We start from the raw sequence: 26138 nt of genomic DNA on the forward strand, positions 1-26138 counted from the left end.
AGCAGCGCATCCTCCCGAGCTCAAGGTGGGGCTCAGGGACCTCGGGGACCTGCGGCCCTGCCCTGGGAACGAAGCATATTTTACCTGTACTTTGGTTCATTAAATGTATAAAGTCCAAGAACGATTGGGTAGCGTGCGAGGTGTTTCCCCGCGGCGGGGGGGGGGCGCCCGCGGGGCTGGAGGGCAGGCCCAGGCCCTAACCCTGCAGCGCCACTGCTTACCTAATTCCAGAGACTTGTCTACGACCTCACACAGCCCTCAAAGGCCGTTTTATTTCTGTACATGCTGAATAATTTTTACGATTTAAAAGGTGACTTTTTAAAAAACCCAGCTTTTAAATCTGGAACACGAGGTTTGGTAAAGCAAGAGCCTGGGAGTTGCATTCGCCTGAGTCACATTCACACAAGCTTTTTATACATGTGGCTTTATCTTTATAAACCTGCATCTGAACTCTTACGTACCAATATTTTTAGAAAGTTCCAGGGGACAAAGCCGAAAGTAGTTTCTGGAAGTTACTCCAATACAATCACCGACAGACAGCCGCGCTCGCTCACGTCCCCGCTCCACGGCCACACGTGGACACCTCATCACGGAGCAGGCTCTGCAGCCTTCATAACCAAAGACGTGCCAGCCTGACCGAGAGCATTCCAGAAACCCCAGATCCAGCGATCTCTAGAACAAGAACAGCCTGTGTGAAGAAACACTGCACGTTCTGGAGCGCACACTTGCGTTTAGCAATTATGCTTTGATTTATATAAAGTGATACGGGTATTGACTTGCATTGAACAAAAACGGCAAATTATTTTTTAAAGGCTTAAAGAGCAATCTGAAGAAAAATGCTAATTTAACAGGTTTTGCTCCATGCAGCAAAGAATGGCCAATTATCACTCTCTCTGACATGAAGAATAACGGAGAGGCTGCTCTCCCAGAGGAAATTACACGTTCTCGGTCACCATCCTCCTCTGACACTAACGTGGAATTAACAACCCCAAACAGAAGACGAGCAAATTCGTATCCGATGATCCAAGGTTTTATTTCAATCCGAAGCATCAGATTTTATCTCCATTTCCAGCGCGACCTGTCTGCTGGTAAAGCGACATAGGCACGTTTTGTTGGGGGAAACTATGTCCCTATATTGGGGATCATTTCTGCTGTACAGGGAAGATGCCCCAGGGAGACCGGTCAGGGGGAGGAGGCTGTGGGGCCTGGAGTACGTGGGGGAGAGCGGTCAGAGGGAGGAGGCCGTGGGCCTGGAGCACGCGAGGGAGAGCGGTGGCAGGGGGGAGGCTGTGGGCCTGGAGCACATGGGGGAGAGCGGTGGCAGGGGGGAGGCCGTGGGCCTGGAGCACATGGGGGAGAGCAGTGGCAAGGGGGAGGCCGTGGGCCTGGAGCACATGGGGGAGAGCGGTGGCAGGGGGGAGGCCGTGGGCCTGGAGCACATGGGGGAGAGCGGTGGCAGGGGGGAGGCCATGGGCCTGGAGCACACAGGGGAGGGTAGTGGTCAGGCGGGGACGGTGCTGAGAGCAGGAGGGAAGATTCAGGGCCCAGTCAGGAGGCTTCTGTCGAGAGCACAGGAGAGACGGTGGTGGCCTGTGGGCCCCTGGGCCAAGGAGGGGACATGGAGAAGTGGGCAGCCTGGGTTGGGGTTCGTGCCTGGGACTAGATGTGGCGACAAGGAGAAGCTGGAGGTTTCCAGCAATTGGGGGCAGTTGGTGACATTCACTTGAGGAGACACGGTTGGGAATTAAGGACATAAGGTGGTTGGTCCCAGATGTTCAGGGCCACCTGGGAATGAGCAGCCTGCAGAGGGAGGGGGGTGCTACTCGGCAGGCCCAGGGGAGCCCCAGGGGCTGGAGGTGGGAGAGCAGAAGTCAGGAGCCCCCCAGCGCCCCTCCCAACATCTTGCTCCCCACACGCTCTGCCCCACAAGGGCCAGGGAGCCGCCTCAAGTCTCCACCTGCCGGCCCTCAGCCCTGCAGGGCCCTCAACCCCGACCTGCTCCCCTGCCCGCACCGCGGAGAACCTTCCAGGCCGCAGTTCTGACCTCCCACCGCGGATCGGTGCCCCGTGCTCAGAGGAAGGCTGGGTGACCTGCACCCTCTCTGGCCACGCCGCACACCACCCTTCCAGCAAAGCTCACGGGCTCACTTAGCCTTTCCAGCAATTGCAAAGAGCACCGTGACCGTGCACCGTGGAAGGGCCCCCGCGAGGACCTGAAGGGGCCTGCCCCGCTCTTCCTGCCCCGCAGGTGCTGCTGAGGAGGCTCAATCCAATCCTGCAGGGGAACTCGAGAGTGGGGAAGGTCCCTGCAAACCCCAGATGGGCTTCCCCAGGCCCCTCAGCTCTTGCGCACTGCTCAGCTCCCTGGGGGGGCCCTCCAGGACAGCGGCCGCAGAAACCACGAAGGGGGCTGTGAGGCTTGGGTGCGCGAGCGGCTGTCCTGGAGGAGGCCCTGCCCCTCCCTGCGCCCTGTCCCCTGGGCGGCTGTGTGAGGACGGGTGGGCTTGCCTTCCCGACGCAGCCCAGCCCCACACTGCCCCCAGACTTCTTGCACAGACACAGCACAAGCCACGTGGGGGGCTGGGGGGCACCGGTTGTCGGGGGCGTGGCGAGAACCAGGCTAGCCCGTCCCCACGGAGGGAGGCGTGGCCCCGTGCACAGCCAGCAGGGCCAGGGTGCCCGCCTCTTCCCACCCGGGCGGAGCCAGGCCACTGCGGCTGGCCACTCAGGTCACTGCACAGAAGGCACCCAGGGCACGGCGCGCCTGTCCCCAGCCGTTCTCACCAACTGGGTTGGTCCGTCGGGCCCAGCCACAGGCGGCCCAGCCTCCACTTGCTGGACAGCAGAGCCCGCATCCACCCCCCTCCCCCCTTCACCGTCGGGGGGCGGGGACTCTCCCAGCTGGTGCAGAACCGGAGGCGGTAAGGGATGGGCCAGCACAGACCCGAGCGGTGCTGGGAGCCAGCTACTGGACTCCTGCGGGCAGGCCCGTGGGCGCACTGCCAACTGTCCCTCCTGCCCCTTCCCCACAGACCTGGATTCGTGACACGGACACCGCCCCAGACCGGTGACCAGAGGCCACTCGCTGCACTCCTCCAGCCAGGGGGTTTCCTGAAATGCCTTCCTGACGGGGACACTGACACTGCCCCCACCCCCGCCTCCCCCAGCTCCTGCGGGAACATCGGGCTGCAGCCGAAGTCACCGCGAGTCACCGCAAGGCCCACACACACAGGGGGAGCAGCAGGAGACACAAGGGCCCAGAAAGCACCCTGCCAGCCCCAGGCCGCCCGGGGCCCAGGAGCCGAAGGCCACAGCAGTCAGGTTCTCTGCCCCGTGCTGCCCTGCCGACCCCACCCCCACACAAGGACGCGCCCAGGCGTGGGTACTTCGGACAGGCCTGGATCCACAGCAGTGGCCACGGCTGCCCCCGCCTCCAGGGCAGAGGGAGGGACCTGCAGGCCAACCACGTGCTCACACGCAGGGTGACGCAGATGAGAACATGCGGAGGGCAGAGGGGACCTTCTCCCCAAGGAGACCACATGGGGGCCGATGGCTGGACGGCAGCCATCTAGACAGCCGGGGGAAGAGTGTCCCCCGCAGGAGGAACAGCAGACACTGGGACCTGGGCGTGGGGCTCCACTTACCAGCACGGGGCACGACCTGTGCACTTCTTCCCACCCTGAAGGGAAGTCACTGGAAGGGCAAGCAGGGGTTACTGATGGGATGTGCCCCTGGAAGGATGACTGTGCGACCCCGTGAGGGCGGACTGCACGGGGGCAAGTGCACCCGGGAAAGCTAAGGAGGAGCTCCTGCTGCTTACTGCAGGGAGCAGAGGGGAAGGCAAACAGCTCCTGAGGGGCTGTGGGCCTCGCACAGACGGCGAGTGAGGGGGAGAAGGGAACGAGGATGACTGAAGGCCCGGTGGGGGGCTGGGACGCAGGGATGGGCTGGAGGCAGGAGGGGCAGGGTGGGCCAGGAGTCGGCTCTGGGCAGGTGTGCACTGCACCACTCCTGGAGTGGGGGCAGGGGCTGGGCAGCAGGGCCAGAATCCCAGATAGGCATCCACACCCAGCCCGGTCGCTGGGGAGCCTGGACGCTGGGGAGCCTGGACCTGGGGGAGCCTGGACCTGGGGGAGCCTGGACCTGGGGGAGCCTGGACCTAGGGGAGCTTGGGCCCAGGGGAGCCTGGACCCCAGGGGAGCCTGGACCTCAGGGAGCCTGGACCTAGGGGAGCCTGGACCTCGGGGAGCCCAGACCCTGGGGGAGCCTGGACCCGGGGGAGCCTGGACCTCGGGGAGCCCAGACCCTGGGGGAGCCTGGACCTGGGGGAGCCTGGATGCTGGGGGAGCCTGGACCCGGGGGAGTGCGGATGCTGGGGAGCCTGGACCTAGGGGAGCCTGGATGCTGGGGGAGCCTGGATGCTGGGGAGCTTGGACCTAGGGGAGCCTGGACCCTGGGGGAGCCTGGACCTGGGGGAGCCTGGACCTCGGGGAGCCCAGACCCTGGGGGAGCCTGGACCTGGGGGAGCCTGGACCCCGGGGAAGCCTGGACCCCGGGGGAGCCTGGACCCTGGAGGAGCCTGGACCCAGGGGAGCCTGGACCTTGGGGAGCCCAGACCCTGGGGGAGCCTGGACTGTGGAGGAGCCTGCACCTGGGAGAGCCTGGACCCTGGGGGAACCTGGATGCTGGGGCAGGCAGGGGCTGGGGAATCCGGCTGCTCAGGCAGTCCTGTCAGATGCTGCTGCAGGCCTAAGCGAGACAGAGACAGGATAGTGGCCACTGACCTTGACAAACACAGGTCCCCAGGGACTCATAAGAGCCATTTCAGAGGAACAGAGAGGCGAAAGCCCAACCAGAACAGTCAAGAAGGTCATGAGGGTGGGGACAGGCATCCAAGCGGGGAGGCCCCAGCATGAACTCTACCGGCCTGCCATCCTGCCGCATCGAGGCCCCAGCTGTCTGTTCTCGGGTCACCTTCGTGCACAGGACTGTTTGGTACGTACAGGTCTGCACGAGCACACATTACCATGTGTCGTGTGCTCCCACCGCCTCCTGCCCGCTGCCTGCAAGGGGGGATGGGGTGATGGTGGGAAGGGGTGAGAAGAGCCGTGTGCATGGAGAGCCCACCAGGATGGGGTCCTAAGGGTCCCGGTGTGCACGCGGGCACGGGGGACAGACAGCCCACAGGTGTGGGGTGAAGACACAGCAGGCACAGGCACGTGTCCCCCCAGGGGCCACACCAGCAACCAAACATCAGAAAGACACTTTTCACCAAACCCACAATTCGGAAACATCCTAGGGAATTAATAAAAACTCCCTGAAATCTTACTTAACGGATTTCCCAACGTAAGGGCAGCTTCAGACCACAAACCAGCTCACGGCACTTGGGAAGCTCTGCCCACAACAAAAGTCAGAACAAGCGCCTGATAGCAACTGGTATCATGGGTCCTCAACGAGGCTCAAAATCCACGTCGAACCCTGGGCTTTAAATCCGGCCTCTCGGGTTGTAAAGGGCGTTTCTGAAGAATTAGCTATGTTGTATTTCTCAAAAGAGAGTCAATTTTTTTTTAAATTTATTTATGATAGTCACACAGAGAGACAGAGAGAGGCAGAGCCACAGGCAGAGGGAGAAGCAGGCTCCACGCACCGGGAGCCCGACGTGGGATTCGATCCCGGGTCTCCAGGATCGCGCCCTGGGCCAAAGGCAGGCGCCAAACCGCGGCGCCACCCAGGGATCCCGAGAGCGTCAACTTTTAAACACAACATCCCCAGAAACTCGTCCGATGAAAGAGCACGTTGTACATTAAAATCAAGATCCCCATCTCACCGTTCTGTGAATCACGCACAGCCACACAGCCGACGCCGTGAGTCAGGAGTGGTGATGACTAACCGATCACCAGCAAAAACGGAGCCCACGGGTACAGCGAGCTGCCTAACTTGATTTTGTCAAACGTGTTCTCAGCACCCACCGTGCCGCGGCTGTGCGGGGACGGGAGCCGGGAACCCCAGGTGCCCGCAAGGGCAGACTCAGGGCAGGTGGGAGGTACGTGCCCAGGGTTACAGCCAGGAGGCCACGGAATAATGAAGTTCTGGCCTCAGGTTCTGGACCCTGGGGGAGCCTGGACCTGGGGGAGCCTGGACCTCGGGGAGCCCGGACCCTGGGGGAGCCTGGACCTGGGGGAGCCTGGACCTCGGGGAGCCCAGACAAGCTAACAATCCCGAAGGCCGGGGCGCCGGGGCGGCTTGAGCTCAGGGCAGGTCTTGATCTCAGGGTGGGGAGTTCAAGCCCCGCGTCGGGCTCCACACTGGCCGTGGATCCTATTAAATAAACAGAAAGATAGGGCAGCCCCGGTGGCTCAGCGGTTTAGCGCCGCCTTCAGCCCAGGGTGTAACCCCGGGGTCCCAGGATCGAGTCCCACGTCGGGGTCCTCGCATGGAGCCTGCTTCTCCCTCTGCCTGCGTCTCTGCCTCTCTCTCTCTCTCTGCATGTCTATGAATAAATAAATAAAATCTTAAAAAAAAAAAAACAAAGATAAAAACCCTTGGCCAGCAGCGTGCACCCACAGGGCCTCGTCACTGGGGCCGCAGCAGACCCGACCCATCCTGTTGCACCCCCCAGAGGCTGCTGCCCCTGCCTCCTCGGGCCCTGCGTACCAGGGTGTCTTCCCGAGAGAAAACACGGTGAAGGAGGCTGCGGCCAGGCCAGGGGACACCCCTGTGGACACACAGCGACGGGTCACGAGCACCCTGACCCTCCTCACCCAGGACAAGGACGAGATGCAGAGCCACAGAATAAAACGTGGCAGGGAACCGGGTGAGAGGACAGCAGGGCTGTGGCCCTACGGGCTGCGCACCCACAGAGCGCCCATTCTCCGCCCCCATGGCCGGGGATCTCCGAGGCCCTTCTGAAGACCCGCCACGGGGAGCACGGGCAGGTCGGCGCAGCTGGCGCACCCAGCGACACTCTCCTCCCTGCGACCTGGGGCCCCCAGCCACGCTCCCACCAGGCTCCTCCGCGGCCTGAACCGTGTGAAGGTGGCTGTGTGGCGCCCACAGCGTGGCCGGAGCCGCGCAGCTTCCTTCCTCCGGAGACCCTGCTTATCTCAGAGCCTGGGCTTCCTGGTTTTCATTGTTTACTGTGTAAATATTAGGGGGGGCGGGGGGGGCAAGGATGATATGAGCCTCATCCAATGATTTCAACAGCCCAGTAACAGATCACCCTGTTGGCTCTAGAAAACAAGACACAGATTTCCTCGGCTTCGGGAAAACGAAACACGATGCCAGTTTTGACATCTCCAGGGCCTGAGACCCACCTTCAAGAAAGACCAGTTAAAAAACACAAGAATGGGTGACGACGAATTATTACTCGTATTTCATAGGATTGGGAGACTCTATAGTTTTTTAGATGACTATTCAAGTAAAGTTGGATTTAAGCGATTCAGAGCTTCACTGATTTCCCCTCCTCACCTGCGGTCGGTCGTTTGGTCCAATCCCTAAGGTGATGATTACCTGAATACTTACAGCAAAGTGATCTGCTTTCCCACGACACTAGTAGCACCCGTCCGGCTTAGGAATTTAAGTACAGATAAATGAGACGTACTCCTTTTTTTTGAAAACCCAACATGTGCACAACTATGGAAAAATTACTTCTGATGCGGGCTCCTGAATTCGGATTCCAAGAATTATAGGTTATCGATGAGGGTTCAACCGTCATATTAAGACTCAGTCCCCAGGGATCCCTGGGTGGCGCAGCGGTTTAGCGCCTGCCTTTGGCCCAGGGCGCGATCCTGGAGACCCGGGATCGAATCCCACGTCGGGCTCCCGGTGCATGGAGCCTGCTTCTCCCTCTGCCTGTGTCTCTGCCTCTCTCTCTCTCTCTCTGTGTGACTGTCATAAATAAATAAATAAATAAATAAAAATTAAAAAAAAAAAAAGACTCAGTCCCCACAATTATCATCTTCAGAGATCAGATTCCAAGGCGCAACTATACAGGGAGAAAAAGATAATATTTACTCCCACGAAAATGGTTTTCTTTGAGGCCCATCCTTCGGATCCCTCCCTGCAGCAGGTTGCAACATGACCGAAATAGCACGGGGTGGGGGTGCGGGGAGGGGGCAGCCCAGTGGGTCATTTCCAAGAGGCCAAAGTCGGCTGATAAACAAAGGAAGGGCCTCAGGGGTTTCCTCCATCCTCGACAGACACCCCAGCTGGTGGGGAAGGGGGTGTCATGCAAGACCAGGGCAAGGAAACGGAACACATTTTTGGCTTGGGATCTCAGCCGGGCCAGGCTACACCTTCTACACCCCTGGGCCCGGCAGGTGGAAGGTTATTCTCTGCACACAGGATGCTCAGGGGGCCAGGAGCCAAGACCCATCCAGACTGTGCTTTTCACCCTGTTTCCTAACATCCTCCCCAAGGAACGAGGAAAGTTGATCTCTACGGGCTTTTGAATTGTCTGAATTAGTAAAATAGACCTGTTTTCTCTTATTAAAACAGGCGAATGGATTTCTGAGGTCCACTGGCCTGCATCCAGCCATGCAGCTCAACTCCCTGGGGGTCCCTAGATCTTCTTCCCCCAGGCAAACCCACCAGTCTTCGTGGACCGAGGCTCACTGGAGAACGGGCACCTGCGCCCTGACCTCCTCACCCCACCGGATCACAGAGCGCGTAGCAAGTGCACAACAGCAGCGTACGGTGCTCGGGAGCCAGGCTCCCACCCCGCGGAGCCGCCACGCTGCCTGGGACACAGCCCCACAAACACCCCGGTGCCTTTGGGAGCCAGACAGACAGCGCGCTGGCAGGGAATAAGCCTGCCGGCATCCAGAGAGCTGCAGCAGCAGGTGATGAGCTCACCCACGGCTCCTCCCCAGATGACAGTCCACGCACCACAGAGTGTCACTTCGCTAACTCTTCCAAGCACCCAGCCGTCACAGCCCCTTAAAAAATAGACCTTTCCTAATGTGAAGCCACCGGGTCCCATTCCTTTGCCTTTCCATCATGAGGATTTAGTAAAAGCAGAAATAATTACATAAGCAGCAAACACTACACCCCAACTAACGCTGCAGCAGGGAATTTTGAAATTAAGCTGTGGACGAAATCAGATTAATTGAAGGCTGATTTACGTAACGCCAGAGGCCGAGACAAGCAGAGGTCTGAGTAAGGGGCAAACTGGCAAGGACAGTCAAACTAGGAAACCACGCTGCTGCAAGATGCACCAGAACGCGCCCCACGACGACGACGACACTGGGTTACGCTGTTCACTGCTACGCCTCTGGCATCCCACGTGCCTGACGCAGGAGCTCACGAAATACTCGTCAAACGATCGCACGGTGACTGAAAAGAGGCTCCCCGTATCCCAGGGAAGATGAAGAGCTCCGTGAGGACAAGACGCTGGCCAGCCCTCGGGTCACGGGACATTTACCGCCGCGGAACCTGCGCCGTCTGGTAAAGGCTGCTACGACGGCAACGATGAGGCGTCAGATGCTCGGGGCCCACGGAAGTCACTGCGAGCGAGCCGTCCACTTACCACCTGTAAACGAGGACGCCGAGGTGGCCCTGGGGGGGAAGCACAGAGCTGTAAACACACGGAAGACAAGAAGATGTGAAAATTGGTAAACTGGGTCTCCACGCCAGGAAAAGGATGGGACGGTGAGCAAGGTCAGAACGGCGGCTGCCCCAGGGAGGCAGGAGCGCGGACCTGGACGGCGCGAGGAGCCTCCCGGTGGGCGTCGGGGACCGTCGGCTTTCCGTGGCAGCCGGTGCCAGCGCCTGCCGGCTCCGGGGAGAGGACTTTCCGGAATCCTGTGAACCAGCGGACAGCGCACTGGAAGCTTGAAACAAGCCACGGTGGGACTGTTTATGCCTTAGAGATTGGCAAATGCTACCCTCCAGGGCTTACTGCACCCCCCCCCCAAAAAGGCCAGCGGCAGAAAAATAGGGGCAGCCCGGGTGGCGCAGCGGTTTAGCGCCGCCTTCGGCCCAGGGCGCGATCCTGGAGACCCGGGATCGAATCCCACGTCGGGCTCCCCGCATGGAGCCTGCTTCTCCCTCTGCCTGTGTCTCTGCCTCTCTCTCTCTGTGTGTCTCTCGTGAATAAATAAATAAAATAAAAAAAAAATAAAACCAAAGACAAAAATGCTGCGGGGCTGAGAGGACGGGGAGGAGCTCACTTTGAAAAAGGGAAAAGTATTAAGATAAACAGCAAATTTAATTTTCACTATGTTGAAAGAACGACAATGTGCCGATCGGGAAATCTGTTCGTGAAACTGACCGTGTTCAGAGACTGGGGAGGGAAACCACACAACCAGCCCAGCGGCGCGGAAAGAAAGCAAACGAAATTCTAGTCCGTTCGTGAGCGAGTTTATTTTAAGACCAGCTCAGCAGAGGGGGAGGAGGGCAAGCTGCTCACTGGGTAAAGGGAGCGTCCGAAGCCGCGTGGGCCAGTCCACGGCGGGAGGCAGAGAGGTGCTGGCGGGGAGGCCAGAGCGCGAGGGGCCGGAGCACCAGCCAGCGGATGAGGGGAGGACGGAGACGAGGAGGAGGCACTACCTGCAGTCGGGTCCCCTCCCCAGAGAGCGGGGACGCGGCGGGCGCGGCGGGCTCTCGGGCGTACCCGGGTGCTGCCCCCCCCCCCGGCACCCGCGGACGCGCCGCCGTCAACGCGCAACTGGTAGCCGAGCGGGGAAGCGTCGGGGCTCGCTTCGAACTCCACAAAAGCAGAGTCCTCCCGGGTTAATAAGCCACGCGCGGAAAACAGGCTACAGAACCGCCAGAAAACACGAAAGAGCAATGGGTCCTGCGGCAGGAGGATATTCCCAGACAGGACTCAGCCCCAGGTCATAGAAGGCAAGTCCGATAGTTTAATGCATAAACGCCTGAAATCTCTCTTTGGAAGAAAAATAATAAAACCAAAGGACCAAGGCAATGTAGGAAAACAGCCGTAGCCACGTGAGGGGCCCCAAAAGGACGCGGTATCCCCGGCGGCCGGCCCGGGCTGGTCACTGCGGCTGACGGTCCCCGATGCCCCCACCCACGGCTCCAGATGGCTCCAAGCGGGTCCGCGGCACCACGATGCCCAGTGAGAAGGCACCGGGGATCCCTCAGGGCACACGACTGAACCTCGCTGGCAGCTGGGACGGCCGGCAGGGCCTGGCCTCACCCGAGCTCCGTGGCGTGGCGACACCTCCCACCGTGGGCGTTGTGCCCCCAAGTCCCGTCTGCAATGACGGGCTGCACCCCACGTCCCTCCCCAGCCTCCCCTGGCGTTTGCATCCTACGTAACTGCCGAGAAGTTACAAAATGATACAACTGGGGCACAACACGACCGGCTCGGGCGCCAACACAATCCACGTCCCCCCGTTTTCCCACCAAGAGCCCGCGCGCCAGGACCCCATCCACAGGCCGCGCTGCCTCTGCCACCGGGTCCCCTCGGGAAGCTCATCCTCGGGCACCCGGGGGGCTGGAGGGGCAGGCCGGGTGTCGTCCGGGCTCTGTCTCCCAGGCCCTCGCGACGGCGTGTCTGTGACGGGGACCCCGCAGACGGGACGTGCCCACGTGCCATCGGGGTTGCAGAGGCGACCGGCCTCGTCCCAGAGCACGGCCACTCAGGTCGCCCGGGGAAGGCGGTGTCCGCTGGCCTCCTCCGCTCTAATGTTACTGCTCGGCCCCTGTTAATGAATAAGTAAGTCCGGGGAGAGAAAACTGGAGACGAGGCCAAGATCCTGTTTCCCCAGCGCCCGCCCACTCGGCTCAGCCCCCACGCCCCCGGCCTCCTGCCCGAGCACACATGCACCTTGAAACCGGACCCTGGTAGCGGCCACAGCGCTCGGATGTTCGCGAAAACCACTCAAGCGTCACCTGCAGAGGGCACGGGTCACGGTGGCCACTGCTGGCACCAAACCTCCCACGCGTGGCTCCCTAGAGCCCGGCCCGCAGCTGGGTGGCACGCGCCCGCCCGCACACGCTTCTGCCCACAGGCAGTGGGACGCACAGCCCAGCCCTGCCCTCCCCCGGCTGCTCCACTCACGGGGGCTCCGTCCACGGGGACGTCCCGCCCCAACGCCCACGTTCACTGAAAGGAAGGGGCCTCCCTTCCCCGGCACCCGGGGGGCACACAGGGCTGGGCCGCACCTGCCGTTCCTGTGGAAATATCAGGCCCCTCACAGCCCCAGCAGAGGAAAAGACTAGAACAGGGAGCTCGTGGTAAAATGATGCGCGGCGCCACTCGTGCACGCGCGCAGGGGTGAAAGCCCTCGCTGGGCGATGCAGAGGATCCCCGAGAGTCGGAGCGGGAGGAGGGAGCCAGGACGCTGACCCCCGCCCGGGCGATGCTGCAGCACGTCCTCGGCAGGACACGGGCCGGTGGTCCTGCCACAGAGCTCTCCGTCTCTCCACTTCCGGAGAGCGGCCCAAACAGGGCGGGAGGGACCTTCCCCTCGGGTCTCCGGGACGGTCACATCTAGGCTGGCCTCTGCGACCCCACGCGGTCGCCGCTCCCGAGGCCTGCGGGTCATCCCCGTGAATTCCACGTCTTCCCCGATGAGGACTTCTCGGCCTCAGCCCCCCAACCAGCTTCTCCCTGAAGGCTGCGAGCGCCACCGCCTCCCGGGAAACGTTCGCGAAAAACGTCCTCGCGTGAGGCTCCTCATACGCGCAGGTTAAGTCCTGAGTGAAAATAAAGTCTTGACCTATTAACGACAACAGGGAGAACCGCGTCGCGCAGCCCGGCCGAGGACGCGGTGTTGCAACAGAAGCAGCGGCCCAACCGGGCGCGGACCGACGCAAGGGCCGTCCTTCTGTTTGACCGTTATTTGGAGTAGATTCCTGTTCTGAAAAAGAAGGAAATTCAGGACAATCCAGACGGACAGGCACGCGTTTCACATGACCGAGCTCGCTCATCGCCAGGACGGAGTAGATGCAACCCCGTGGCTGGGCACGCGGCCCTTGACGGCGCCGGGCGGAAACCTCGGGAGGCCTCCACGCGCTCCCGCGACGAGTGCTCCGCGCAGCAGGCCGACAGCGCCCTCTCCCCGTGGGGACCCCCCTTCCCAAGGCAGCAGCCCTGCGGGGGTAGCACGGTGAGAGGTAAGAGGCAGGCTGCACCCACGGACACGGGGCTCTGCCTCCAAGGACAGGAACCCGTGAAAGCAGGTGCCCGGAAGAGCCCACTCCCCGAAGGGAAGACAAGGAGGCAAAGGAGACCCCGGCGCTGGGTTAGGAGGGGCGTGTGGTCCCCCACGGGGAACCTCGTATGGCCACGGACTCTCAGCCTCACACAGATGATGAGAAGCCACCTTGTGTCCTTGAGTGCATTCCTCTTCCCAAGAAAACCGCCTCGCCCGCTGCTTGGCACTCGGGGAGTCGGGAGACTGGCGCACGCTGGCCGAAAGCAGAAGCGGCGGGATCTGCGAGCGCTGAGCGCACACCGGCGGTGAGGCGGCCCGAGGCTCCACCACGTTGGGGGGGGGGGGGGGCTGACTAAACAGTACCTGCGACGGAGCCGGCGGTGCTCGGCTGCGAGAAGGTCACACCTACACACCTGGAACACGAGCCTTGCTCCACTGAATTCCAGGCCAGCAGCACGGGCTGGTCCCCCAAGACTAAGAGGATGCAGAAAGGGACGGTCTGGAGTCCCTGGGGACTCCAGAGGGTGACCCGCCCCCACCCCGACTGCCTCCTGGCCCAGCGCCCCCCTTCTGCACCGCCTCTCCGTCAGGTGCCAGAAGTGAGCCCCCGCTGGGCCTCGGCAGCTGCGAAGGGACCGGGCATCGCCGAGGGAGGGCTGCACGCAGGCTTGGGGTAAACGGGGGGCAACGGTCTCGGCACGACCCGTGAGACGCCTGGAGCTGCGGACACCCGTCTTCTGGAAATCAGCCACCCTGCGGCGGGGGCGGAAGGGAAGGGCGCCCGGGCTCAGAGGCAGGGCTGGGGCGCGGTACCCAGCTTCCTCTCCCCCCCCCCCCCCACCGAGCACCTGCCGGCCCTTGGACCGGCTTCCTTGCATTCCACTCGGCTGCTTTTCCGAAAGCTCCCAGAACTGCTGGCGTCCTCGCGTCTGTCCCCGTGGAGTGGGAACCGTGACGTCCCCGACTGCCGCCGCCGAAGAGAAGGCTTCCGGGCCGCGCGTGGCCCCACAGGGTTCAAGTGGCCGCGGGAGGACGCAGCCGCCCTCCTCGGCTTGAGGACTCCCCGCTTTCCACAGGCTCGTTCGCTACATTGTACGTCAGGGAGCGGAACGACTTCTGAGTGTTTTGTAAATGTTTCTACTCCACGAAGGAAAGCACCAGGATCTGGAGATAACCCAGACGCACGGGCATAAATAGACGACTGATTCACCAAGTGCACAGGAGGGGCGGGGGGCTGCGGGGACGCGGGCGAACGCAGCGCCGCTGACGACCTGCGCACACGGTGACAACACGTCAGTCACTCGTCCCGGGGGCGCGGGCAGCTGCTGCCACCTGCCACCGCTGTCCTGAGCCCTCGGGAAGGGGGCTTCCACCAGGAGGGCAGCCTGATGGAAGACAGGCTGGGGGAAAGCAGGACACAGGTGAGGGTGCAGCCGGGGGAGCCCCAGAGATGGCTGGGGGCGAGGCCCAGGGCTGGGGGGACGGGACGGGTCAGGACGGGGCGGCAGGCCCCTGGAGGCCTCTGAGGTGGGGCAAGGTGCAGGGCAAGGTGCAGGGCAAGGTGCAGGGCAAGGTGCAGGGCTCGGGCAGGGCAGCAAGGGGTCCGTCTCCGCCCATCAGGCTCTGACGGGGCTGCTGGCCGGGACCAGGCACCAGGGGACCCAGGGGAGGAGGCTGCCCAGGGAGGCAGGCCGGAGTCCTCGAGCCGTCAGACGGTGAGGATGGCGCCACAGAGGGGAGACCTCCTCGGCTCCGCGAGCACCAGGCCAGACTAACCTCACCCCAGGCCCCACACGCAGGAAGCGCAAACACTAGCAAAGTTACCCGCCCCCCCCCCCCCCAGAGCATCCCGAACCTCCGGCATCGGCTCCCCATCCGAAAACCGGGGGGGATGCGCTTGTGAGGAGTAACTGACCCAAGGACAAGGGCTCCCAGCTCCTGCCAGTCCTGCCGCCGAAGCCGGCTGCAGGGGGAGGTGGGGAGACTCTCTCGCGGGCTCCCCCACGGGGCGCAGACCCGACACGGGGCTAAAACCCACAACCCTGACATTGTCATGTGGGCTGACGTCAAGGGTCGGACACGAGGCCGACCGAGCCACCCAATGCCCCTGCTGCTTGGACACCCGTCTGTGTCTCACTAACCACACGCGTTCCAGATCGCACACACGCACGTATGTTCACATTCTGCACGTCCCACACCCAGGGACAGGCGACGGCAGGTTCGAAGGGAACCTGATGCAAAATGATGCCCGTAACTCAAGGATCTTCACCTCGGGTCCTGGCCACGGAGCATCACCACGACTCCGAGTTCCAAGGGCGCTTCCTCTCGCCCCTGCCTCCTCACCCTTAGACTCCACCCTGCTCACCCCATCGCCGCCGCCTCAAGCTCTGCCCAGGGTCCAGGGGAGGACGCACAGCCGGCCCCTACGTGTGTCTCACGCTCACCTCCGCTGTGACCTCCCATCAACGACTGGACAAAGGCTGCTGCCCACCCCCAGCTGCTCCAGCACACAGGGCTCCTGGGCAGGAAGAGCCGGTCTCCTCTGGGACAGAGGCCTGCCCAGCAGGACCCCAGGAGGAGCCGCCCTGACGCCACCTCCTCAGCCCCGTCTCCTGAGCCCACAGACAAAGGAGCTTCGAGGCAGAGGTCTGCCCTGCTGCCTGGCTTAGCCTCCCCGCTGGAATGTTGGCCCGAGGAGGCGAGGCCTTCTCCTGCAGAGTGCGTCCTTCCACGATGACTCACCCAGAGAACCTGTCACTGCGGGAAGGGGCGCCCAGAGGAGTCGAAACCAGTTCTCCCCGGGCACGGGCGACGGGCACACGCAGGCCGGCGAAGGCTTCCTCACGCTCCATCCCGCTGGGTCAACTCCCGAGGTTGGGATTTCAAAACTCTGAGCCTAAAAAAATAGAAACCCAAAGGGCCGCCAACGACACAAAGCAGCACATGCAAGGAAGCGATCCGGCCACTTGAACAGGTAACTCTAACAGTGGTGCTTCGGCATCACAGGGGGGCCAGGAGGTGGGCGGCCGTCCCGGACGCAGGCAACTCAAGCGCAAAGCAGGGGGCACACGGCGCTAGGCCTCAAAAACACGACCAAAGTCGGTGAATAAAGACGCCGACTCTAGTTAAGCCAGTGACGCTTTCCATGAGTCAATTGTTCTGATAAAGCAAAGTGCCACCTCCACCTGCGTCTTTCTATAGGGATGCCCCAAGGCGCGTCTGGCACCATGAGCTAATGCGAAACTGGATCCTACATCCTACAGCATGATCCCCAAGTTTCTTGGACTGAGCACAACACTATACCGTCCTTTCAAAAGGGCAGCACGGGTCTACGAGTATTTGTGGTCCAGGTTCCCACGTGCAGAGGTCCTACTCGCCCAGCCCCCCCCTCCCCTCCTCCAGGACTCGCCTCCTGCAATTACCCTTTCCCCGACATACTGTGAAGTCCTCCTCCACCGGAGCGCTCCCGTCAGCCCGGAAACACACTATCACCATTTCCTTTTAAAAAGTAAAATTACTGGGCGGCCCGGGGGGCTCAGCAGTTTAGCGCCTGCCTTCAGCCCAGGGCGTGACCCTAGAGACCCGGGATCGAGTCCCGCATCGGGCTCCCAGCATGGAGCCTGCTTCTCCCTCTGCCTGGGTCTCTGCCTCTCTCTCTCTCTCTGTCATGAATAAATAAAAATAAAATCTTAAAAAAAAAAAAAAGTAAAATTACCTGACTCCCTGGAACCCATGACCCGTCCAGCTCCGGGCCACACTCCGCCCCCTTCTAACAAAACTCCTCCAGAGAATCCAGCTCCCAGGTGCCTAGACGCTCCCGGGCTCCTCCTCACAGTGGGTGTGGGCAGGCCCCCTCCTCCCGTGGACCCCTTGCCGGGAGCCCCGGGCTCCACCCTCACCCATCTGCTCGTCTCCGTCTCCATCTATACTGACTGCGCAGCCCACGGCTTCAGACGCCAGCAACAGGCAAATGACTCCCGAATTTACATATTTGGCCCCAACCTCTCCGTGAGCCCAACCTTGAATTTCCACTTGTATCCAAACATCTCCACTTGGATGACTAATCATAAAAATAACAGGCAAAGTAAAGCCTCCCTGGTACTGGTAGAGGTACTATTTTAGGCACTTTACATTAGCTCGGTTTATTGACCCAACAACCGTAGGATAAAGGTTGCCACTACTCTTCCTAATTTATGGATCAGAAAACCGAAGCAGAGGAGATTAAACAGCTTGCTCTAGATCACACATCTGAGATGCCGCGGCACACAGATCCGCGGGAGCTCGGGGCCCAGTCCGTGGGCGTGAGCGTGGAGGCGGCGACCTCCCCACGGCCAGTCCCCAGCGCCGGCTCCCCCCACCCGCAGGTCACGGCCGGCGCCCAAGTGCTCATGCGGACAACCTCGGGGTCATCCCGGGATGCTCCAACCCCAACGGGCCCGCCCACGGGACACGCCACACGTCGCCGGTCCTGAGATGTGCAGGCTCCCGCGTCCGGACCCTGGCGCCAGGATGCCCGCATGCCGGAGTCTCCCGGTGCCGTCAGCCGGGCAGCAGGGGACGGTGGTGGCTCGGCTCGGGCACGCGGGAGACGGGGCGACACAGCCCATCCACAGGTCAGTCAACAGAGGGCCGGACAGCTCTCCTGAACCCGCACCGGGGAGACCCGGAGGCATCCAAACTCACGGACCGGGTGTCGGCTGCCTACCAGGCGCCCCAGCCCGCGGTGTGCGAGGCCTCTGGGACGCGGGCGGCAGGACCACGTGGAGGGGCGGCCCAGGGACGTCTGCCCGTCAAAGGCTGGCTGGGAAGAATGAGACTCTAAACGGAAAGAAGTCTTAGAATTACTGCATCTTATTTCACTTCTGTTCCCCCCCCCTTTTTTTTTTGAAGGCACAGTAGCATGATTTTAAAAGTCTGTGCTTCGGGCAGCCCGGGGGGCTCGGTGGTTGAGCACCGCCTTAGGCCCGGGGCGTGACCCTGGGGTCCTGGGATCGAGTCCCACGTCGGGCTCCCTGCATGGCGCCTGCTTCTCCCTCTGCCTGGGTCTCTGCCTCTCTCTGTGTCTCTCATGAATAAATAAATAAAATCTTCAAAAAAAAAAAAAAAAGTCTGTGCTTTGCGTCCAAGCGCACCCTGAAGAAGTGAAGCGAGGTCGGTCCGAGCGGCAGGAAAGCACCACCTCCTGTGTACTCGGCAACACGTTCCCACCAACGGCACGGAGCAGAGATACAGCCGGCGGATCTGATGTCACCCCCCGCGGCCACCGCGTGCCCCCCTGCGCACCCCCTGCCTGCGGCCGCCCCTCACATGTCACTGTGCCCAGGTCGCCCACAGGTATCACGGGAAGAGCATCACGGGGCCCGCCTTCGGGACGATCACGAGATTTAGGCCGACGTACGTGTGGCGCCGAAGTAGGCGGGCGAGTCACAGGTACCTGCTGAGCGTCAGCGGCCCAAGGGCCAGGCCAGGGTGCTTCTTTCAGAGCCAGATGACGGCATTCCCTCATTCAAAACCCTCTAAAGTCAACTAGGAAAAAGGAAACAAGGAGGGAGGGAGGGCCACCCCCTGAAGGCTTCCAGTCCTCACGGGGCTGGGCCTCCCTGCCTCCCACTGGCCTCCCCGCAGTTCAAGCACAGGACAAGGAAGCTGCCCCGGACCCCCCTCTGCCCTCCCGGCAGCACCCAGTCCCTCCCACCCTGCGCCCCTCTCAGGCCTCCGCACACCCTTGATTTTATCATTTTATCGACGTTTCGGATCCTATCGTATTTGCACTTCCTGGCACCTACGACTTCAGCTGGGGCTCACCGTCCCCCTCCTCCCCGCTGCCCTGAATCCCATGAGGTCAGGCACCCACCCTCACTGGGCTCACACCCGGGCCTCCAGCACCTACAACAGGACCTGGCGCATGCTGAACACCTGCTGGTGACCCCGCGGTAGAAACAGAGCTGACCCCAGGGCAAGCAGAATTTCTCCGCACTTCCAGTAAAAACAGCAGGTACCTCCCGGCCAGCACGGCCTCCCCGCCCCATCCTCCCTTTAATCCACCACGAAGACGCCAAGCTGAAAACCAAAGCCGTTCTCTTTGCACACTCCCAGAGCACCTTACACGCCGGGGCGGAGAAGAGCCCCACTAGTCAGATCACGTTCCCACAACGTGGTAACCTGATACCAATGGTCTGGCCACACGGAGACCTCTCTGGGCCCAGCATTTTCCCGGCCGAACCCCACGCGGAACACGAAAAGTCACTCAAGGAATAAGGACGTGCTAACTGCTTCAATGTACAATTTTTTATTTTACTTTTAAGTAAGCTCCACACCCAACGTGAGCTCAAACTCACGGCCCTGAGATGGAGAGTCACAGCTCCGCTGACTGAGCGGGCCAGGCGACCCGATGTACAATTTTTTAAATGAAATTCTCGCTGTTTGCCTTTTCTACCACATATATTATGGATTCACTTTTATAGGGTTCTTAACACCATCATTTCCATCACACCAAATTATGTTTTTTAACAGACTTTATTGGGGATCCCTGGGTGGCTCAGCAGTTTAACGCCTGCCTTCGGCCCAGGGCGTGATCCTGGAGTCCCGGGATCGAGTCCCGCGTTGGGCTTCCGGCATGGAGCCTGCTTCTCCCTCTGCCTGTGTCTCTGCCTCTCTCTCTCTCTCTCTCTCTCTGTGTCTATCATAAATAAATAAATAAATAAATAAATAAATAAATAAATAAATAAATCTTTAAAGAAAAGAAAAGACTATTTATTCAAGAGAGAGAGAACGTGAAAGACAGAGACCACAAGGAGGGGTGAGGGTGACAGGGAGAAGCAGACTCCCCGCTGAGCAGGGGGCCTGACATCACAAGATCATGACCGGACCTGAGGGCAGACACTTCACCAACTCAGCTGCCCAGGCACCCGGGCACCCAAGCACCCGTCCCCGTCATACCAAATTATAAATCTTGATAATTTTAATATTCTTAATAATTCACATTTTAGAAAATTAACACACACAAAAAACAAGTTTTTAAATAAAATTAGAACACTGAAAAAAAAAAAAAAAAGAACACTGTAAGCTTCTCAGTTTCACCCTAAGATCGACAATTCCTCTTAAATAAATTTTTTAAAGGCTGGTAAGTATTTCATCTCACCCAGTAATCTCCGAAGTATACTTTCCGACCGTCTCCCTATTTAAATAACCGCCCCTGTTCACAAGTTCGTAAATTTGCACAGAGCATCACAGCCTTCCAGGGAACAGAATGAGGGACTAAGGGATTCTGAACTAAAACGTAGGGTTACTAAGGGATTGTGGAGACTAACAAAACACGGTAGGTCTCGGGCAGACCTACAGTACAAAAAATAGTCACTGCAGCACTGTTCGTCGGAGCAAATATTAAAAGCTACATTAAAACACATTCACAGGGCAGCCCCGGTGGCACAGCGGATTGGTGCCGCCTGCAGCCCACGGTGTGGTCCTGGAGACCCGGGATCGAGTCCCCCATCGGGCTCCCTGCACGGAGCCTGCTTCTCCCTCTGCCTGTGTCTCTGCCTCTCTCTCTAGCTGTGTCTCTGTGAATAAATAAATAAAATCTTAAAAACACACACACACACACACACATTCACAACCGTGTCTGTACCCTGGCTCCTGCGTGGACACAGTAACCGGCCACCACGGCAGAGGGAGGAGTGGAGCCGGCCCGAAGCCTGAGCTCCGTACCTGAGCGTCCGCCGTGCGAGCGGACATCTCTACACCCAGACGTGACAATTCTAACGCTCTACGTTCTAAAGTTTTATAATTCGAGTCCTAGACCCTGTTTCTACAGCTGTCGTGCCGTGAAAGGCATTACTGAGGCTGCCAGCGTGTGGGCCTCTCTGGACTTTACCTTGTATCCCCCGTATCCCCCGGCCCTGCAACAGGGAGGCCCCGGCACGCAGCCAGCCGCAGAGGAGTATGTGCCAACCGAGTTAAGTCTGCCTTACCCACCCAGCAAAGCAAAGTTTAAAGAATTTTCTTATCGCAAAAACCTGAAAGCGACCGGAGTGCGACCCTGTCAAGTCGCCGAGGAGCGCATTTGCCTCCGAAGGGAGACGCCGCACGGATGACGCTGCCGGCGATTCCCGGTCCTCGCCCTCCAGGCCTGGCTGCACCTCTTGATACTGTGTCATCCGTTTCTCAGAGCTGGACCAATTTTCCTTTCACCGCCGCCCCCTGCAGAAAGGCCTCCTTTTGCCCCTTCCAGCTATAGCTTCCGATTTTGTGGGGGATGTAGCTGAGTGTATTGGGTCTCGGGCACCCCCGGACGTCCAACCGGGCATCACTCACGGCCGAAGCCCTCCTGAGTCCCCTGCCCCTACCTCTAGCTCGGGCGGGGTCTCCGCACCCAGCTCAGCAGGTCTCATCAAATATTGATCACGGGCCTGTCGCGGGCGTCCATTCCGGGAGGCTCTGCCCACCGGAGGGGCGGCCAGGGAAGGCCAGCTAGTCCTCCTCTGCCCGCGCAGCAGTGCCAGCCTGCCTTCCCCCTTCGCCTCTGGGACACCCTGCGCAGGCGGAGGGGGGCCTCTGCCCCCAAGAAAAGATGGCAACCCGAAGACACCCCGGGAGCTGCTTGCTCTCAAGACCACCCACCGGGTTCCAAACGCAGCTCTGGTGGCACCTTTCAAAGGAATGAAATATACAGGTGAGTTTAAGGGGAAACAAAGAGGATTAGACGAATCCTTCTGTTCCCCAAAGCTCACCGATCTATCATCTTCACTAGGGCACAAAATAAAGAAGCAAGTTTGAGATCAAGCCCCTCTTCCCCACACTTGAAGAGTGGAGCGCTAACCACTAGGGTTTGTTATTTAATAAGGAAACAAAATGTCCTTAGCAGAAGTAAGGAACAAAACCTGGTGGCTAAAAATATTAACTGTGAACAAACACAACGGTGCGGGGCCAGGGACCAGGGCAGCTCCTCGGAGGTCAGGCAACTCCGACACTTCTAGTCCACAGCCCGACGGGACGCCCTCCCTCAGACCCATCCAAACCCAGTAAATTTCCTACTGCAGATGTGAACGCGTCAGAAGTCACCTCGGGCCCCCAACCGCCCCAGATTGTTCCCGGTCGCTCCAGGTGCCCGGCACCCGCGGTACCTGCCCCTGGCAGCTGTGCAGAGCATCCCACGCGGTCACCCTGGGGAGGGGACAGCCTCATCCCGGGGGCACAGCCTCACCCCAAGGGCGCACTCTACCCTCCCCGCAGCACACAGCTCCGAGCGGTCGCGGTGCCCTCCAGAAGGGGACGTGGGGTCCGGGCACAGCCATCGGTCCCTGGGCAGAGAGCATCAGCCTCGGAGCAGACACGCTCCTGCGGAGAAGGGGCTGTCCCCGCCCGATCCCCCGTCCCCAGGGGCCCAGCTCCACCCGGGTGCAGCGTCCCCTCCCAGGGGCATAGTGTCCTCTTCACTGTGGGGTGCAGCCTCATCCCAGGGCAGGGTCCCCTCCACTGGGGTGCAGCCTTATCCCGGGGCACAGGCTCCCGTCTCAGGTGCAGCCTACTCTCTCCGGGTTGCAGTCCCCCTTCACCCGAGGTGCAGTCTACCTCCGCCTGCCCCGACACAACCCGGGTGCAGCTTCATTCCACGGGCGCTGCCTCCCCTTCATCCTAGGGCACAACGACCCCCCCCCTAAAAATGGGCGCATGTTCACCCCGGGGCGCTGTGCCCCCGTCAGGAGCAGCTTCATCCTGGGGCGCAGCCCAACCTCTATGGGCACAGCTTAATTCCCCGGCGCAGGACGCAGCTCCATCCCGGGGCGCATTCCCCCCCCACCCGGCGCAGCTCCATCCCGGGCGCAGTCCCACCCCCACCCGGCGCAGCTCCATCCCGGGGCGCAGTCCACCCCCCAACCCCGTGCAGCTTCACCCCGGGGAGCAGTCCACCCCCCAACCCCGTGCAGCTCCATCCCGGGGCGCAATCCACCCCCCAACCCCGTGCAGCTTCACCCTGGGGAGCAGTCCACCCCCCCAACCCCCCCCCCCTCCCTCCGCGCAGCTCCATCCCGGGCGCAGTCCACCCCCCCACCCCACGCAGCTCCATCCCGGGGCGCAGTCCGCCCCCCCAACCCGGCGCAGCTTCACCCCGGGGCGCAGTCCACCCCCCACCCCACGCAGCTTCACCCCGGGCGCAGTCCACCCCCCCCCACTCGGCGCAGCTCCATCCCGGGGCGCAGTCCACCCCCCCACCCCGGCGCAGCTCCATCCCGGGGCGCAGTCCACCCCCCACCCCACGCAGCTCCATCCTGGGGCGCAGTCCCCCCCCAACCCGGCGCAGCTTCACCCCGGGCGCAGTCCACCCCCCCACCCCGGCGCAGCTCCATCCCGGGGCGCAGTCCCCCCCCCACCCGGCGCAGCTCCATCCCGGGGCGCAGTCCACCCCCCCGCCCTCGGCGCAGCTCCATCCCGGGGCGCAGTCCCCCCCCCCACCCGGCGCAGCTCCATCCCCGGGCGCAGTCCCCCCCCCCCACCCGGCGCAGCTCCATCCCGGGGCGCAGTCCACCCCCCACCCCACGCAGCTCCATCCCGGGGCGCAGTCCACCCCCCACCCCACGCAGCTCCATCCCGGGGCGCAGTCCACCCCGCCACCCCGGCGCAGCTTCACCCCGGGGCGCAGCGTCTCCAAGGGCGCATCTTCACCCGGGGCGCAGCCTCCCGGTCCGCGGCGCAGAGCATCCCGCGCAGACGCGGCGCCCCGGGGAGGAGACGCGGGGCCGTCCCGGGCGCAGCCTCCCCTCCCCGGGCAGCAGCCGCCCGCGGACCCCCGCCCGGCCCGGCCCGGCCTCCCCACCTGCCCGGCGGCGCTTACATAAACGCGGGCCCGCGGCCGTGTCCAGCCCGGGTCCGAGCCCCCGCCCGCCCGCCCGCGCTCACCTCGCCCCGGGCCGCTCCGCTCCGCTCCGCACGCCGCCCGCCTCGGACCGCCAGGCCGCCGGGGCTCCGCTCGGACGCCGGGGCTCAGCGCGCTGCCCGTGGCCTGGCGCGGCCCCGAGCGCGGCCCCGAGCGCGGCCCGACCCCGCCGCCTCCGCCGCCGCCGCTCAGCCTCCGCCTCAGCCTCCGCCCTCCGCCCTCCGCCCGCGGCCCGCGGCGCCGGCTCCGCCCTCCCCGCCGCCCCCGCCGCCGGCCGCGCGCACGCCGAGGGGGAGGGGCGCCGCCACGCAGGCCACGGGCGCGCACGCCGCGAGAGCCTCCTGCGCCCGGGCTGCGGGGCTGCGCGCCCCCGCCCGGCCGGGGTGCGCGGGAGGGCGCGCGGGGAGGGGCGCGCGGGGAGGAGCGCGCGGGGGGGGGGGCGGCGCGCGGGGAGGGGCGCGGAGAGGGCGCGCAGTGGGGCGGCGCGCGGGGAGGGGCGCGCGGGGGGGAGCGGCGCGCGGAGAGGGCGCGCGGGGAGGAGGGCGGGGGGGGCGCGCGGGGAGGGGCGCGGAGAGGGCGCGCGGGGAGGAGGGCGGGGGGGCGCGCGGGGAGGGGCGCGGAGAGGGCGCGCAGTGGGGCGGCGCGCGGGGAGGGGCGCGCGGGGGGGAGCGGCGCGCGGAGAGGGCGCGCGGGGAGGAGGGCGGGGGGGCGCGCGGGGAGGGGCGCGGAGAGGGCGCGCGGGGAGGAGGGCGGGGGGGCGCGCGGGGAGGGGCGCGGAGAGGGCGCGCGGGGAGGAGGGCGGGGGGGCGCGGAGAGGGGCGCGCGGGGAGGGGCGCGGAGAGGGCGCGCGGGGAGGGGCGCGCGGGGGGCGGCGCGCGGGGAGGGGCGCGGAGAGGGCGCGCGGGGAGGAGGGCGGGGGGGCGCGGAGAGGGGCGCGCGGGGAGGGGCGCGGAGAGGGCGCGCGGGGAGGAGCGCGCGGGGGGGGGGGCGGCGCGCGGGGAGGGGCGCGGAGAGGGCGCGCAGTGGGGCGGCGCGCGGGGAGGGGCGCGCGGGGGGGAGCGGCGCGCGGAGAGGGCGCGCGGGGAGGAGGGCGGGGGGGCGCGCGGGGAGGAGGGCGGGGGGGCGCGGAGAGGGGCGCGCGGGGAGGAGGGCGGGGGGGCGCGGAGAGGGGCGCGCGGGGAGGGGCGCGGAGAGGGCGCGCGGGGAGGGGCGCGCGGGGGGCGGCGCGCGGGGAGGGGCGCGGAGAGGGCGCGCGGGGAGGAGGGCGGGGGGGCGCGGAGAGGGGCGCGCGGGGAGGGGCGCGGAGAGGGCGCGCGGGGAGGGGCGCGCGGAGAGGGCGCGCGGGGAGGAGGGCGGGGGGGGCGCGGAGAGGGGCGCGCGGGGAGGGGCGCGTAGAGGGCGCGCAGGGGGCCGGCGCGTGGGGAGGGGCGCGCGGAGAGGGCGCGCGGGGAGGAGGGCGGGGGCGCGCGGGGAGGGGCGCGGTGCCCGGTCGCAGGTCCGGAGCAGGCCCGGCCTGTCCGAGCCCAGGTGCTGACCTCAGGGGCTGCTGGGCGGCTCTCAGGGGTCCCCGTCCCGGTAACGGCGCGCGTTGAAGCTCCTCTATGGGGCGTGCAGTAAACCGACCCCGGTCTGTGCGTTGACCGACTTTTCCAGGACTGTACACGCGTGATGATAAGCACGTGTACAAATGCCACATTCCCGAAGGCCAGCGTGACCGACCCAAGGCTGCGTTGTGTTCGGGACAGAAAATACACTGAAGCTTAGCAAGGAAAAATCCATATTCTTGGAGGCGGGTGCCGAGGCCAGAGCCTCGCGTGCAGGCAGCGGTCGGGCCTGGCGGGCCGGGCTCCCCAGCGCGGAGTCCAGCCCAGACCTCAGGCGTCTCTGGGGACGCTTGCTGCCTCCTCAAGTGTCCGGTGGGCGGAGGAGGCTGACGTGGGCGAGGAGCGGGGCCCAGAGCCTGGCTGGCGGCGAGCAGGGCACCGGCGCCCTAAGTCCCTCCCGACCACAGGGAGCATCTCCCAAGCCCCGGCGAGCGCTGCGGGGCAGCTCGGGTTGGCCTCAGTGGCGCCCGGGGAACGGAGCAGCCGGTCCCGTCCCCCTTCCCAGGGCTGAGCCCCGCGGACACCCCGGGGAGCCCG

At 63.3% G+C, this 26138-nt stretch overlaps 1 protein-coding gene across 7 annotated transcripts in view; it reads right to left on the reverse strand.

The window, feature by feature from the left end:
* The window catches only part of ADARB1 (adenosine deaminase RNA specific B1), a 137326-nt gene extending 111696 nt beyond the window's left edge, over positions 1–25630 (reverse strand). For 3 of the 7 annotated variants that reach the window (XM_072738947.1, XM_072738944.1, XM_072738948.1), the window contains exon 1: positions 24021–24168. The gene's annotated coding sequence lies outside the window, so the exon portion shown is untranslated. Of the gene's footprint in view, positions 1–23751; positions 23788–24020; positions 24210–25532 lie in introns of those variants that run through there. The other 4 variants (XM_072738945.1, XM_072738949.1, XM_072738950.1 and 1 more) reach the window with 4 other exon arrangements.
* Positions 25631–26138: the final 508 nt, after the last annotated feature.

Source organism: Vulpes vulpes, chromosome 15 (genome assembly GCF_048418805.1).
Source record: "Vulpes vulpes isolate BD-2025 chromosome 15, VulVul3, whole genome shotgun sequence".
Taxonomy (NCBI): domain Eukaryota; kingdom Metazoa; phylum Chordata; class Mammalia; order Carnivora; family Canidae; genus Vulpes; species Vulpes vulpes.